Here is a 15516-nt window from a genome sequence, read left to right as displayed (position 1 = left end):
CTGACAGAGTTCAAGAAGTGTTTGGACAATGCTCTTGGGCATTTGGTGTGACTCTTGGGGATGGTTCTGTGCAGGGCCAGGAGCTGGACTCCCTGATCCTTGTGGGTCCCTTCCAACTCAGCATATAATGTGATTCCATGAAGCTGGGTGATGGAGAAGCCAGAACCTCCACACGGCCAGCAGGACTGGGCAGTGGGGCAGAGGGTTCCCCTCGTGGCTCAGTGCACCCCAAGCTGAGCAGCTCTGGTGGCCCTTGGAGGAGCTCGGGCTGCTGCTGACTGGCAGGACTGGGATGGCTCAGGCACTGCCCCTGCCCAGCATCTGTCCCCCAGCCTGAGCTTGTCTGGCTCTCCTGGCCATCAGGGAGGGAGCTTAGAGAAATCTGTGGCTTTTGGCAGCTGATGTAGAGCCTTGGGCACTGCAGGAAAACGTTATTTCTGCTGACTGACTGAAGGAGCTGTGATGGGCATGGAGGGGATTGCTTGCAAGTGGTTGGTGCTCTGCTGCTGGCCTTTATAGGGTGGACCTATTGCAGAAAGGGCCTTTCAAATGTTACAGATACTTTAAAAATCTTGCTTAGTAGCTTGAAGAAATGGCCTTTATCCTCCTGCTTAACTTTTTGGGCAATGTTTTCCAGGGATACTTACAAACTCAAAACATAGGCTTCCTGACGTAGGCTGAATGTATAGAGGAAGAAGCTGGCATTAAAAAAATTGGAGCAGTACCACCTCCCAGAGAACCACACCAGAGAAGTTTTTGCAAAGCTAATCACCTGCTCCTGAAGGAAGTCACTCAACCAGCTCCTCTCCAGCCAAAGCACTGAACGCTTAAACAACAAATTGACATGTTGGCTGAAATAGGAAAAGCTTTTTAAATCTATATTGACCAATGCAGTTCAAAAGGGAGGTTTATTGTTGCAAGTGTATATACTATAAATACGGGGGTTATTTGGTGTTCTGAGAGTTGCGTAACAGACTGTTTTATGTGATCTTTCAAGCAATGGTTTTAGCATGAGGGAGGTGGGTGGTTCTCTGAGGTATAGGATTTCAGCAGTGTGCTAAGGCTTTTGGGAGGGCTTCCACCCTAAGAAAGACAGATTTGTCATGCTGGGGTTTTTACCTCTCCCAGGAGCCAACAAACAGACGTGGTGATAAAAGGGCATAACCCCCTTGAAGCAAAGAAAAAATTGTGAGAGTAAAAGAGGAGAGATATTTTTTTATTGCTCTTCCAATCAGGGAGTTGGCTCTTCACTTCAGTTTTGGAAATAACTTTTTGTTAATATTGCCAACACAGGCAGCAGTGGGGGAGTCAGCTAGATTCTAGCAGCAGTCCCAGAGTCCTTGACAGCAAAACACAGGTGCCTTCGAGCTCTGTGGACATCCAGCAATCCTGAAATCAGCCTATAATATGGCAAGGATGGGAAAAAAGGTCACAGAACAAGGGTGTGTGATCAGATATGGGGAGGGTGCTACCAGGCAGGGTGCCATGAGGCAGGTGTGGCAAGCTAGAATACAGTCAAAAGATGGCAGCTCCCTTTCTTCATCTGGAGGTCTTCAGGACTGCAGAGGGACCTGGCCATGACTAGTATTCAATCTTGTGCTGTTAACTCTCTAAATTTCCATTCTCCAGGTATGCCATGTGCAGCCTATTTTCTCTGTTCAGAAACAAAGCAGTAGAGTGCAAAATGTCTCTTGCAGATGCAATGCCATTAGGAAATTTAATGGTCAGGGAAGGCCAGGGTGGAAAACAACCATGGAAGCTGGATGCAGGTTACACCTCTGGTTCCTGTTGGCACACAGTGCTTGTGTCTCTGTTGATGCAGGATTATTTTTTGTTTGTCTGATGTGGTTGGGACAGGAAAGCCAAGCTCCTTGCCATCAGTCCATCTGAGTTAATGAGTATGGACTGGGTTTGCCTCTATAAAAGGGAATGCCTTGAAGGAATACTGTAGTGCAATAAAAAAAGGTAATCCGAGTACTGCACCTAAGTTTGTGCTCAGCACTGTGTAGCTGCAATGTTACTCACTCCTACTAGACATTTACACCAGTTGGATTGCAAGACTAGATTTCTACCCAGCACCTGAAAGAGAAAGACAAGTTGATCCAAAGGGTAAGGTTTAGGCCTGAACTGTGAAGGAGATCAAGCTGTAAACTTCACTTCACAGGCATTGCCCTGCTTCTAGCCATACTTGAATCTCAAGCACCATATACTAATTGATGAGGATTCATCATGGAGCCTAGGAAACTCCAGCTATATCCTAAGTGGAAACCTGTAGTTCCCCACTGCACCATGCACTCCTGTGCAAGGTGCCCTCCACATTTTCTCCTGCAGTTTAGCCATGCGCTCTCTGGCTGTTCTCACCCAGCCCCACCCGGCTAAATGAAGGAGATGCTGACTGAATGCATTCCTAAAAGCCGTCTTCCAAAAAGGCCATGGGCCATGCCCAATTGCCTCAGCGATTAGCTCATGGTGATCTAAGCCTCCCGTTGCTCTGAGACGGATCCAGGACACCTCACCCTCCCCCGACTGTGGACACAGGTTTTAAAGACAGATGGGTGGTAACCCAGGAGCACAGTCTGTGGGTACTTACTGGAAGACTAGCAATCCTTAAAAACTTGAAAATATTGCTCCTATGCCTACCATAAATCACCTTTATTGTAAATCAAGTCAGGCCTGCCTTGAATCCATGGACATGGAGAATAATGCATCACAACTTTTATGGTTGTGCCTAGAGGAAAAGCATGACAGAGTCTACCACATCTTCCTCAGAGGTCATGTTTTCTGAGCCCTCTGCCCAGCTTGCTAATTCCTCTTAAAATTTTTGTTCCCCTCCCCAAGCCTTTATCCTGATATAGTGCAAACATAAATCCGAATCCTGGCCTCTACATAATACTCACTGTGGCCCTAAATGAACAATTTCCCTGGTGAGGGAATAGAAACCAAATCAAAGAGGATACTTGTCACTGGGTCATTACTTCATAGAGTCTTTTTTGAAAAAAAGACTGAGCCAAAATCCTGCCTTTATCCATCTCTGAACTCTGGATAAATTTACACTTGAAATGCAAACGTGGGCCCATAAGCAGAGCCTGATCCACATTAATTCCTGAGCAAGACATTAATAATGCACAAGAATTAGAAACTTGGGACACTCAGCTTGATTTACTAAAAGGTCATGTCCACAGATTGAGTTGCAGGTCTCAGCACCAAGGCCTGCATGACTTCTCTGTGACAGCGGAGGTGGAGGAGCCTTTCCAGGTGGCATTCCTTCTCCCTGTCCCACCAGCAAGGACAGCAGAAGGCATGGTGTGCATTACTGCTCTGGCTTTCAGCACATCTACCTGGGGTAACCGGAGAAGCCGTGGCAGAGCATGAAGAAGGCAAGCTGAAATGGATCCAATAAACGTGCAGTCCACCAGCCTATCCTGTTGCAAATCCCACTGAGAGGATGTCAGTGCTGCTGTGTTGGAGATTATGGAAGAATGGGCCTTTCATGTTTTATAATTATAAATACAAAAATAAATGCAAATGAAATAAGTTTCCATATTATCTGTTCCTGTCATAGTAACTGAGAACCTGAGAGGGCATGTGTAAGAAAGTCACAGCAAGAGCTGAATCTCACAGGGAGCAGCCTGACCTCTGAAGTTTAGCAACCAGGAGGAAGACACACACATCTGGAGTGCCAGGTAATACACAGAGGAGGCCACTCCTATCAAGCAGCCAGTGTGGATCTCAGCTGCCAGGAGGCTTTGCCTGCCTGGAATGCATCTGTGCCTTTATCTCAGTGGGACAGGGAGGAGGGAGTTAAGTCTTGTAGCTTCCTACTCCAGCCTGAAGGCACAGGACTGCCCAGGCAGAGAGGAGGGGTGGATTGATGGGCCCTCAGGCTGCATACAGAAAGGGAGGGTTGCAGGGTGTCTGGGGTGACCTGTGGAAGCCAAGGGCTCTCAGGCTGCACACAGCAGCACTGGCACAGCTGCATTTTTTACCACAGCGATAAAAGCCACCCCAGGTGCGCAGGCAAAGCAGACTGGGCTGGTGATGTTTGCAGAAAGCAATAGGTGCAAGGCATCCTGCTTGTCTGAGCTCTGTGTCCTTCCACCCCTGGCTGAGCTGGCAAAGGGCATGGAGCCACCAGGAACACAGGATACCTTGCAACTGTGCACCTGCTCCAGGAGCTGGGGCACTTGGTGCTTCACTCAGTGTGCAGGTGTCTGCATCTGCACCTTCCTCAGAGGGCTTCTGGCCAGCCTGCCACATCCCTAGGTGCTCAGGGCTCAACTCCATCCTCCAGAGCTGGGTGTGCCTCAAGCTTGCACAGGGCTTGTGGAATCCACATCTCTGCATTGTGTCTCTCTAGGTATGCTACGGGGCTGTCAGAAGTGCTCCCAGTGCTGGAGCTTATCTCTAATTCCCAGTGCCTCCTAGCTCTGTGCCCCTTAATCAGAAAAGCCACAGGTGCTCAGAAGGAGTCTGCTGCCAGGGCTGACCTGGGGCCCATCCCACAGTGAACTTGCTGGAGGAGAGGGAAGGATGGACCCTGAACAGTGACCTGACACAGGGTGATGAGTGAGGGGCTGCCCCTCATGCTTGCTAGCACTGGGGCTTCACTGAGGGGCTGCTCTGTTTGTATAATCCCTCGCTGGCAGAGCTGCTCTGGGAGCTGTGGTTCTCCAATTGCTGCATCCTCTCAAAATGTGCCTCCTGTCCCCTTCACAACACTAAACCAATGAAGTGAGAAACAGATATGGATGAAACTCCTAAAGTCCCTCATCTGGGGTGCCTGAAAAGCAGTACCCAGATGGCAACTCCTGCTGCTCAGATGGGAGTTTTGTCTGACTTGGTATTTGGTCCTGTTCTCTGCTTTACCTGTTCTCTGCCTCGTCAAATGACAAGGGTCAGTCTCCTTATTCTCCCTAAGTCGGGCAAATGTCCAGCTGAGCATGGAGAGGGAGAAAGGAAAAGAGATTGTTAGCAGCCTTGGAATAGCATATAAATCATCTGTATCCATTGCTCAGCTCCACCATGGGGATTTGGAGTGGATTGACACTGTTTTCCCACTTGTAAAAGACAGATAATCAGTCTTCCCTAAATGTTGCTGGGAGAAAGTTTGGCTTTGCTCATTACACTCTTTGAGGTTGTTAAAGAGCAGGCTAGCTGGTCTATCACCCGGCTGGAAGGCACTCTGTGACTTGAAATACAGCAGCTTGTTGCAGGGGGGAGGATCATAAATTCCACAGGGCACCAGATAAACTGGAGGAGGTGAGAACACAAAGGGGCAGTTGAAATTTCAAATCCCTTCCCCTCCCCCCCCCCCCATCCTCTGCCTCCTTCCTCCCACCTTTGCCATGCCAACACAACAATAACGTTGACAGCCCTCTCCATCACTGCTGGGGGCTAAAGCAGCTCTGCTGCTCCAGGTCCTGCTGCCCATGGGCCTCCTTAATCCCTGTTCCTCCCCCTTGGTGGACAGCTCGAGCAGCCTCTCACCTGGGAAAAACAGAAGAGGAATGGTGATAGAGGGAAGGACAAGGCTGGAGGGAGGCAGGAGGAACAGAGGCTTACAGCAGGGGGTGGGATGGAAAATCCTGAGCTGAACAGAAGGAAACAATGGAGGGCCTGAGGTAAAAACTGGAAGGGGAGAGAGGAGCACACAGACATGCTTGCAAAAGAAAGGCAGCAGTGGAAGCATGGAGGAGGGCTTGTCAATTGGAGCTGGTGTTGCACGCATTTCCTGGCAAATGGGAAAAGATGGGAGGTCACACAGAGGCTCTTTCGCAGCACACACCGCTCCAGGCAGGTGCCTGGTAGCACTGATGCACTCAGTTAGCAACCAGCCTCACCTGGCTCTGCTGGAACAGTTTTGGGACCAGGCAAGAGATCCACAGAAGTAACATCTCCTTCATTTGGTGCAAACAGTGCCCACTTTGCCCAGCTCCAGCCCTGACTGTTTGTCTTCCCCATGGCAGGGTGGTGATCAGTCACACAGGGGTCACCCAACTTGTTCTGCTGCTTTGGTTGGACAACACTGAACAATCGCAGGACAGTTCCCATGAGGATGAAGACAAGGAAAACAAGGCTGTATTTAAAAGTGTTACCAGCCTAATCATTTTGGAAGGGGGCTGGGAAGGGGAGGGAAGACAGCACTCAGTCAAAGCAACAACAACCCAAGTATGGGTAGAGTTATACTGCAAAGGAGTACTTTTAATAGCAAAGGTTATTTCACTTTTTCAAGGAAAGCCTATTTCACTTGGAAATTCCTGCAAACAACACCAACAAGTGTTTTGTGTGGAAGAAGCATGTGTACAAGAGCCTAGAAATGCACCCAGGTCACTGTGTTATGGCAAACTCCTGCTTGTCAGCTGCTTGTTACCTGGGGTGGAACATCTGAGTTCACAACACATGCGGGGTCATTGCAGACAGACAAACAAGCTACAATCATTATTTATTGGTAGTTTGTTCCCACACCTAGACAGTGGCTCTAAGCACTAAAATGTGCAAGGAAAATGAGGCTAAATGTAGCTTTGGGAATAGCATGCAGCTGACAAACCACTTTGGGGAAGACAGAATCTTCACTGGTTGTTTTTCATGGCATAGAGGAATAACTGCAGTAACTATGCAGCAAAAGAAGTGTCCACATGTCTTCCCACTGCCAGGAGACTTCTCTGCTAGAGATTCCCAGGGCAGGTACAGCCACAGAAAGGGGACAAAGCCAGAGAGGCTACACCAGCAGGATTGACTGACTTCAGCCTGGCTCCTTATGCTCTTGGACTCACCTCCAAATTCTCCTTCATCCAGAAACATTAACCCTAAGCACTCGCTGACTGCATCTATTTTTCAGCACTGATGCATGCTCAGGCTTGGAAAAACACCGGTCATTAATGGATCCTGCACAGAAAGGATCCCAGGCTACTTGCAGTCCTTGGGCTGAAAAACACATTCCCCCAAATGAAGGGTAAAAGAATTTGCCTCTTTGTTTTAGGGATTGTTCTCCCCAACCCTAAGCACGAGCTGAATATTCATGAACCTTCTATATGAATTGGTTATCTTCTAAAAGCAAATACAAAGTCCCCATTCTGCATGAGGTGCCCAGGCACCGGACAAAGCCAAGTGTCTGCTGTAGCCGTGGGTTTCCCAGGGACTCTGTGTGCTGCTTTAAACCAGTTACTCTTGCCTATTAAAACAGGATCAAAATGAACAAAGAGGAAAAGATCCTTCCAGAGCTGTCTGAGGCAGCTGCAGCTAGTTCAGACTTCTACATCTCTTGACCTAACATGACTCCCAGGCTGCCACATTGTCTGCGTGGGAAGCCAGAAAGGAAGGTAACGTGATTTTTATTGTGAGAGCTGCTCACCAGTACAGTCAGCCTAATTTATGTTGAGTTCATGTCGCTAAGTAGTTTGCCAGCACAGAGGTCCAGCTTCATGTCCGAGCTGTATTTGTGGTAGGAACAAATGGGTGTGTATGAGCACAGACCTGTATAATGGCCCATTTGCAGGTGTTTGTGGTAACCTGTATGAGGGAAATGGGCATTTGTGGGTGGGAGCACTCCTGAGGTTGTTGAGAATATCTGAGGATGGTTCATTCCTTGTGTAGATGATGGAGCTGACATGATGGCATTTAAGAACTGGGTATCACTTGGGAGACAGACCCAGGTCCAAGTGAGATGGCAGGAGTGTGAAAAATAAAAATAAAAATAAAAATAAAAATAAAAATAAAAATAAAAATAAAAATAAAAATAAGAAAGTGAGCACTTGCAAGTGTGTACACAATATACACAAGACATGTCTACTGTCTGTGCTGGGTCTGTCAGGAATGGAGTTAGGAAGGTAACTTTTTTCACAGCAGCCTGTTTAGTGCATCTACCTCCCAAAGGGAAGTGGTGAATGGATTTCTTGTTTTGCTTTGCTTCCATGCACAGCTTTTGCTTTTCTTGTTAAGCTGTAGTGATCTTGACCACAAGGGATTTTTTCTCCCCCTGACCTATTGAGGTGAGGGGAATGAGAGGGGCTGAGTGGGCACCTGGCAGCTGGTTGTGGTCAGTCCACCACTGGCCTGTCATTCAGGTGGCCTGCCTCCTTCCCAAGACCCTGTGTGCAGACAGTGGAGATTTTTAGGGACTTGTTAGGGATTTTTGAGATTCTTTGGAGGTTGGTAAGCAATTCAGAGGGCCTGTGTGGGGAACTGCCTGGGGCTGGGCAATAGGAAGGAGTACCAAGGTCAGACTGACCTTGTGTCTGAATGCTTGGGAACACAGCTGTCATTGCCCCTGAAAATATCACCCAGTGCTGGTGCTATATCCCGGTACAGCAAGTGCCTCTGGGCTGGCCTTGCCAGACTGGGATTTCTGAATTGTCACTGCCTCTCTGTGCAGTGAAGCAAGGGGGCTGCTGAAAGGGGGGATGGGAGGTGCTGCTCCCAGCATGTGCTGAAGAGCAAACCTGGGGCATGTGGAGACCCCCATGGCAGCCTACCCTGCCCACATCAGTGCAGCTCAGAGCAGCAGCCACGTGTCCCTTTGCCTATGCTCTGTGCTAGCCCAGGACACCGAGGTGCCCAGGACTGTCCCTGCTGCTGATTTCTTTCCAGCTCAGAGCAGCCAGGTCTCCTGCAACCACCAAGGGGCAGAGGGGAAATGCCCTTGATCAGTCCCCATTGTATATCTTCCACATCTTCCGTGCAAGTGGCAGAGAGACCCAGGGTCTCCAGAGAATGCTCCTGGCAGGTGCCACCAAAATTGGCACTTTTCTGAACTACAAGTGATTAGTTTCCACTCGCTTCCTTTTTCCAACATCCTCAGAAGGTGTTGAAGGACACCAGTGGAACTGATAGTTCCATGGGCCAACTCCACACCCTGCAGAAGCAGCAGGCACTGGCACAGACACAGCATGGTTTATGGGGTTCCTGAACACAAATCCCTTCTGCAGCATGAGACAGAACCTGGCACATGTGCACCTAGCATGCCCCAGTGCCCCTCCCATCCTTCTCAAGGGCTGTGTGCTTTTATCACTGCCCTTGTGCCAGCACCTTCTCCACCTCCAGGCCCACTATGCCTCAAGACCTTGGTAGACTCCTCTTTGCCCTGGTCAGACTGACCACCTGCAGCCCCAGGAGAAGGTGGATGAAGAGAGGAGACCACACTGGCTATTTCTCTCCCTGCACTTTGTATGCTTGCAGGGAGAGATGGCCAGAAATGGTGGTGTTCTGCTCCGTGTCCCCTCCTGGCTCCCTGTTCTTGCACTTTTAACCTCTGACCTTCATCCTCTTTCTCCCATGAATTGTTCCCATTTCTGTTGGTTTTCTTTTATGCCCTCTCCCCCCTCCAAGAGCCATATGTTTTAGCTAGGATCAGCTGACACCCAAACTGAGGGGTAGGGTTTTCCCCAGCAGTCCTTGGCTGGTGGCCACATAATTAAAAGCAGCAGGGGAGTGGCGGCAGGAACCCAATCTGGCATTAATGAGAGTGAGAGGTGGTTGTGTGACCGGCTGAGCTGCAGGAGCCCGGCCAAAGAGCGGCTCAACAAATGGCACCGTGTGTGCAGGGCTCTGTGTTAGCATAACATGCATCTCCATTACACCTGGGCTGCTCAGCCTCCCAGCTTTGCCCTGTCCTCATCATCCTTCTTGCATAAGCAAATGACAAAGACTGGAGTCTACTTGTTCCCTGCAGCAAAAGAAAAAGAGATGTCTGACATTTCTACTTTAGTAGAATTGTAGTGTTTCTGTCTTGCCCATCTCCAGAGCTATTGGGATCCTGGTGGGACTGGTCAGGCTAAGTGATGTGGGACTGGGCAGGGTGGAAGAGGACTATCTCCATTTTCCTGCTTCCCCCAGCAGATAGTGACGGTGTCCATAGGCAGGGAGGACCAGGCAGGGTACAAAGAGTTGTTAGGCTTTGCTGTCATCACTGCATGGATCTGACCACTGCTTGGATTTGTGAGTTGCCGTTGCTTTGGGCCTTACTGCCCTTCAGACCCCTCAAACACTTGTCCTTTCTTTATGCAGACTGACCACAGGCTGTCAGCTTCAAAATTCTCTTGGATGGCCACTCTCTCACGAAGTCTGTGCAAAGACACTCCTTCTCACTGCTACGTTGTACAGCAAAACGTGAGGGGCTTTACAGCAGCTACCAGTTGCAGTTTATTTCAGCTCCTCCATGTACAGCGCAGCAGGGACTTGCTGACACAGAGTAGTAAGCCAAAGGTCCTGCTTTTGCACAGCCCTAACTGGTAGCAGATGTGGTGAAGGTCCTGAAGTCCCTCATGTGAATACAATCAGATGTAATTATATATATAGTGTAGCTATTACTATACCCCTCCACACAGCAGTGGTCTCAAACTGGAAGTTTGGAGGCAGTCCATAACCTTTGTGCAATCCTGGGAATTGATTGCAGGCCAGAGACATCAAAACAGGGTATTGCCCACAACGAGCAATCTTCACATGGTATTAGCTAAGGAGTGACATGTCATAGGTGGTCATATCTATCATCTGTTTAGCTACACCACATAATTCACAGACACAGAAGTCACATCCCTAAAATTTCCCAAGTGGACGATCCTCATCATGGTCTTCTGACATCCACATAATTCAATATGCTCAATTCAATATGCACATAATTCAAGCTGCTCAAAGCAGCTAAGCAAGCACTAAACTTTCAGTGTAAGAAACTCTTTGAACAAAACCAGCACCTTAAAGGCTAGGTCACCATCCAAGAGTTGCTCAGCCTTTTCTGGAATAAGGGAATGCATGAGCAGTTTCTGCTCTTTTAGAATATGGATTCAGAATAAATTCTGCCAGGAGCTTCAAAATTCCTCATTTGGAGCTGGGAACCTAACAATACAGGCAGCATTTGGTCTGTGTACATCAGGAGAGTTTGTAGCAGCATCTGCATTTCTGCAACAGAGGTGTGACGCCTAAGAGTCACAAAAAGACTAATATTTTTTGCACCTCATGTAGAAAGCAAACCCATCACGGGTGTTTTCACAGACCGTTAGCACAGATCACTACTGGAAAACTCCCATCTCAGGGCAGGAATTCTGAGCTATGCCTTCAACAGAAGGGATATATGAGATATTTATGATATTTTGAGGATGTTTCCTTTGCATGCAGCCTGAGTGGGGACCTGTGAGGTTGACTTGACCACATCTCCGAGGTCAGTGACAGACCTGTTGCTCTGGGGATGGAGGTGGAGCCGTTCAGGACAGAGCACAGTAATGCCAAGCTGCCAGAGGCGCTGCTGTGCTGCTTGGTGAGGACGTGGCGTGGCCCCCACATCAGTGAACAACCAAAAACTGCCACTGGGAGATGGCACCAGCCACCAACATGAAGTGCACCCTGGTCTGCAGCACACATTTGCTGTGGTTGTGAAAACTGCTCAGCTGCTCTCGAAAGCCTCTGTGAGCACATTCACTGGGCTGAATCACAAAGTTCTGTGCAAGGACAACTGCATCCCAGCAAAAGCCCCAGTGCAGGGCCCTCATACTGGCTTTGGAGAGCCTTCCATAGGCAGAACCTCCCCAGCACCTAAAAATGCCCCAGGCTTCAGCTCTAAGGAGACCTATTGAAATGTTACCTGTAAACATGATTTTGTCTTGCTGAATACAGCAAGACAATATTGCACTCCACTGTAATATTGTTGGGGTGACCTGGGGGTAAGGGGGTTAGACAATAACACTAAAGATAGGAAGTGTGCCTGTGCAATAGGTTAGAAATGGAACAATGTTCTGTCATAAACAGAGTTTGGCCTCATCTACACAGAAGGGATCAGCCTAAGTTTACCATATCACAGCCTTGCAGAAATCATGGACCAAATCCTGACATTTCACTAGCTTCAAGAGTGGTGCTAACTCATAAAATAGTTAAATGCACTTCTAGTTCTCTGTGAATGAAAGGATTTATTTTCCATTATCACAAGGGGAATACTGTACCTGGCTGCTTCAGGGCCATGATAATTGCAACAGGGATGGGACCTTGGCAGGCCAAGGAGTAGGAGGCAAGAACAAGCCATGAATTGTATCTGTGAGGCCACAACAACAAATGGGGCTGGAGGAAAACCATCCAACTGAAAATTGTCCATGGGTGAAGCAAAGACTGGCTTGCAAAAACCTGTCTCTGAACATGCCCACGCAGAATGGGTGTTTGGGTCTCAATCCAAGCCTTCCTGGAAGCTCAGTGGTGTAAGAGGTTAAGAGTCAGAGCAGAAGAGATCCCAGGGTTCATATCAGCAGAGGGTTCAAACCAGGTAACAGAGTCCAAATCCAGCAGCTCCTTTGTCCAGTGACTCATGAGGATGAGGGCAGTTTTGCAGAATCAGAGGTTCAGGCCTTTGGATGGTTTGAAGAAAGCACCTTAGTGCTGATGCATATGAACTGCTCTCAGCTGAGCTCTGTGAGTAGAGATCATGGATGGCATTTGACCAGTTCTGGTTTTATCCACTCCCTCTGTATCACCACCATCACAGACAGCGAAAGAATTGCACAAAGGTTTGCTCAGCTGCCTCCCCCACTCTGACTGTGGTGGGAGGTGAGAAAGCACGGGCTGTGTTTTCATCCAGCCTGGAGGGGACTGTGAGAAGCTGCAAAAGGCTTCAATCAGGTGAAAGGTCACTGCAAAAGTCAAAGGGGGAAAAAAAAGAACCTGTTTTCTTTTCCCACTGGGAAAAACAAAACTTATGTGCCTTAAACACACTAAGAAGACCCACATCAATATTATTAACATTCTCTATATAATAAGGTGAGTGAATCACTTCCTAAGTAGGCTGGAGGGTTGTAGGGCTGTTAAATACGTGTCAAAAAGCATCTGTCAGGCATGGGCTAGGTTTAGTTAATCCTGCCTTTGAGAGGAGGATGAGTTACCTGATCCCAAGGTGTTATTCTATGTTCAGTGATTTCCCCATTCCTCATGGTACTGAGGTACCAAATGCAGCTATTAAAAGCTTGGTAAGATCCCTGTTGGTTTGTGTTTCTTCCATTAAAAAACCCAACAACAACAACAAAACAAAAACTCAAAAAACCAAACAGACTCACCCATGGTTTATTTAGGAAGGAAATAGATATTCAGGGAAGGAAAACATCCTCTATTTATTCCGTAGTCAATGCTTAAGGGAGGACTGTGAGAGGAACCAGGTCCTGCAGTGCTTTCTAAATGCAGGCAAAACTTGTCCTGTGGGAACAAAAAGATAAACCACAGCCAGCACAGCAATCTCTCCTGTAAGTGCCTCCAGGATTTTGGACTGGTAGCTTTCAACTTCTCTGATTATAGATCTTCCCATGATTTTCTCCCTTTGAAGACACAGGTCCCATACAGTGAATTTCAAGTGGCCAGCAAAAGGCTTTCTCTCCTTAATTACCTTTCAGAATTGAAGGTCTGCAGGCCACAGGTCAAAGGGCACTTTGCTGAAGAGAATTCAGACTTAGGCTCTTCAAAACCAAGTGCAAGGGATCAGGCATCTGAACATGGTATTGCCTGGGGCTTTGCCTTGGATTACGCTCCCAGGGAGCATTTTGTATTTCGGAGCCCTTCTTTGGGACAGACCTAAAAATAAGCAGTTCAGTGTAAAGGGAGCTGTGCACAGGCAGAGGGGAAAAAAAAAAAAAAGTCTTTTTGATTAACAGTGACAGACTGGTCTATAACCCCCCTGGGGCTTGTCAACAACCTCATCAGAGGCTGCGCTGCCATTTCTCATGCACTCGGGGAAGGAGCCGGCCTTTGCTCCGACACACGGGACATGGTGTCTTCCTAGGCTGTTTGCAGCCCTCACAAAGTTCCCTAACACACACATCTCAGAACGGTGACACTACACAGCTTTTGTGGCAGGGTAGGAGCCTTGTGGAAGTTATGAGTTCCTTACTGCTGCACTTCCTGGGGGCTGCCAGGAGTTTCTCTTTCAGTGCATGCCCCAGAGGGCTGAACACACCATATTGCAGCACGGAGCATTGTCAGCAGAGACTGAAATGGGTTGTGCTTGGCAAGCACAGTGGAAAGGAAAAAGAGGGTGACCTGGGAGGATTGCTGTTCTCACTTCATTTTTCCATTGCATCTGCTGGCTTGTTTTTTTTTTTTTTCTTTTTTTTTTTTTTTTTTTCTATCAAGCCTGAAGAGAGAAACAGAACGGAAACAAAGTATAAATGGGTTCTCTCACCATAAGTGCTACAGCAGGGGAGCATTTTTGAAAAGACAAAAGCAAGATCTTGGTTATAGTCTCCATCCTTACACTCATCTCCTTCTCTGTCTTTTCCCTCCCTGTCTCACTTTCTCTCCAGCCTCCCATCACCATTGCCTCTTAGGATGCTGAGCTGACACTTGTGCTGGTGCTTTGACAGGGTACCAAGGAATGCATCACTCACAGGCTGGCCCTGAAGAGACATTTTTGAAAGCACCTCATCTCTCCCCACAGCGTATTTTCAACAGATGCAATGGCTCAAATACGACAGCAATTGAAGGTGACAAGGATATCATTGTCATCTGAGCTGCTGGGAGCAGCCTCTGGCTGCTCAGAGGGACTGAGTGTCTTGGTGAAGTACTGGCCTCAAAGCTCAAACTGTATAGGTGGTGCTGGCTTCCTGCAGCACCACCTCCAGACCACCTCTGGCAGAAGATGAGTCTCATTGGCATCTCCCTCCCCTAGAGAAACCTGGCCCTTGCCATCCGGTCCAACACAGCCCCTCTCCTGGCTGGCTCGGCTGAAGGTCCAAGGAGTGAGTGGTCCAGGCAAGCCCCGTCCTGCAAGGACCTGGCATGGGGAAGGGTTGTTCTGCCACCCTCTGGGCTGCACCCTACTCCCCAGGGCAAAGCTTGCAGTGGTGGGCTCAGGGGCACCATGTGTCCCTCAGGAAATCTGCTTTACCCTTCCCTCCTGGCATGTCTCCTGCACCACCTGCCTCTATCCATCCCCGGGCAGCAGGAGAGCCAGAGGACAGGGGTTAGCCGTGCTCCACACCAACAGTCTGGCAATTTCCATTGCCCATTTCCATGACAACGTCACGGGCTGCAGAAAAAGGTTTACAGAGGGCACAGTGCCAGGAAAGTCCCTGGAGAGGATCTGCTTAAAGAAGATTCCCTTTTAAACCACAATCTCACCCACAGCACCCATGACAACTGAGCTGTCCTAGAAGTGAATGCAGGGAAAAGGTATTTATTTTTATGCATTAGACTGGCCATGAGTACAGGGCAGACCCCTGGACTTGGGTTTCCATTCACTGGCAGAACTGCAGTGGCTGAAGGAATAGCAGCTCCCAAAGCCTCAGAGAAATCATGTGCTTGCTTGCAAGAAGAATTTTGAAGCTGGAAGACCCTTTACTCAGACCTGGAAACAAAAAAGCCAACATTTCTTCATTCCATAGCATGTGTCTGAGAACCATAGGTACCATGAAATGCCTGGAAACCAGATAGCAGCCAAAAGCAGGCTCCCAAAGCTAGGACATGCTTCCCAATGCCAGGGAGGAGACTGTGAGTGTAGCCTCAGGCAAGCCACTGCCTTGGTTGCCTGCACCTCAAAGTGCTAAAAGACCTTTCCCACTC

General features: G+C 48.5%; 1 long non-coding RNA gene across 1 annotated transcript; it reads right to left on the bottom strand.

Annotated features, from left to right (window-relative positions):
- Positions 1 to 11871: 11871 nt before the first annotated feature.
- LOC140682593 (uncharacterized) lies at positions 11872 to 15441 on the bottom strand. Its single transcript, XR_012054477.1, has 2 exons — positions 13023 to 15441; positions 11872 to 12602 (listed from the first exon to the last, which is right to left on the bottom strand). It is a non-coding gene; the product is annotated as an uncharacterized lncRNA (long non-coding RNA).
- Between the last annotated feature and the right edge of the window lie 75 nt (positions 15442 to 15516).

Source organism: Taeniopygia guttata, chromosome 1 (assembly GCF_048771995.1).
Source record: "Taeniopygia guttata chromosome 1, bTaeGut7.mat, whole genome shotgun sequence".
Classification (NCBI taxonomy): Eukaryota; Metazoa; Chordata; class Aves; order Passeriformes; family Estrildidae; genus Taeniopygia; species Taeniopygia guttata.
This window is presented reverse-complemented; position numbering and strand designations above follow the sequence as displayed.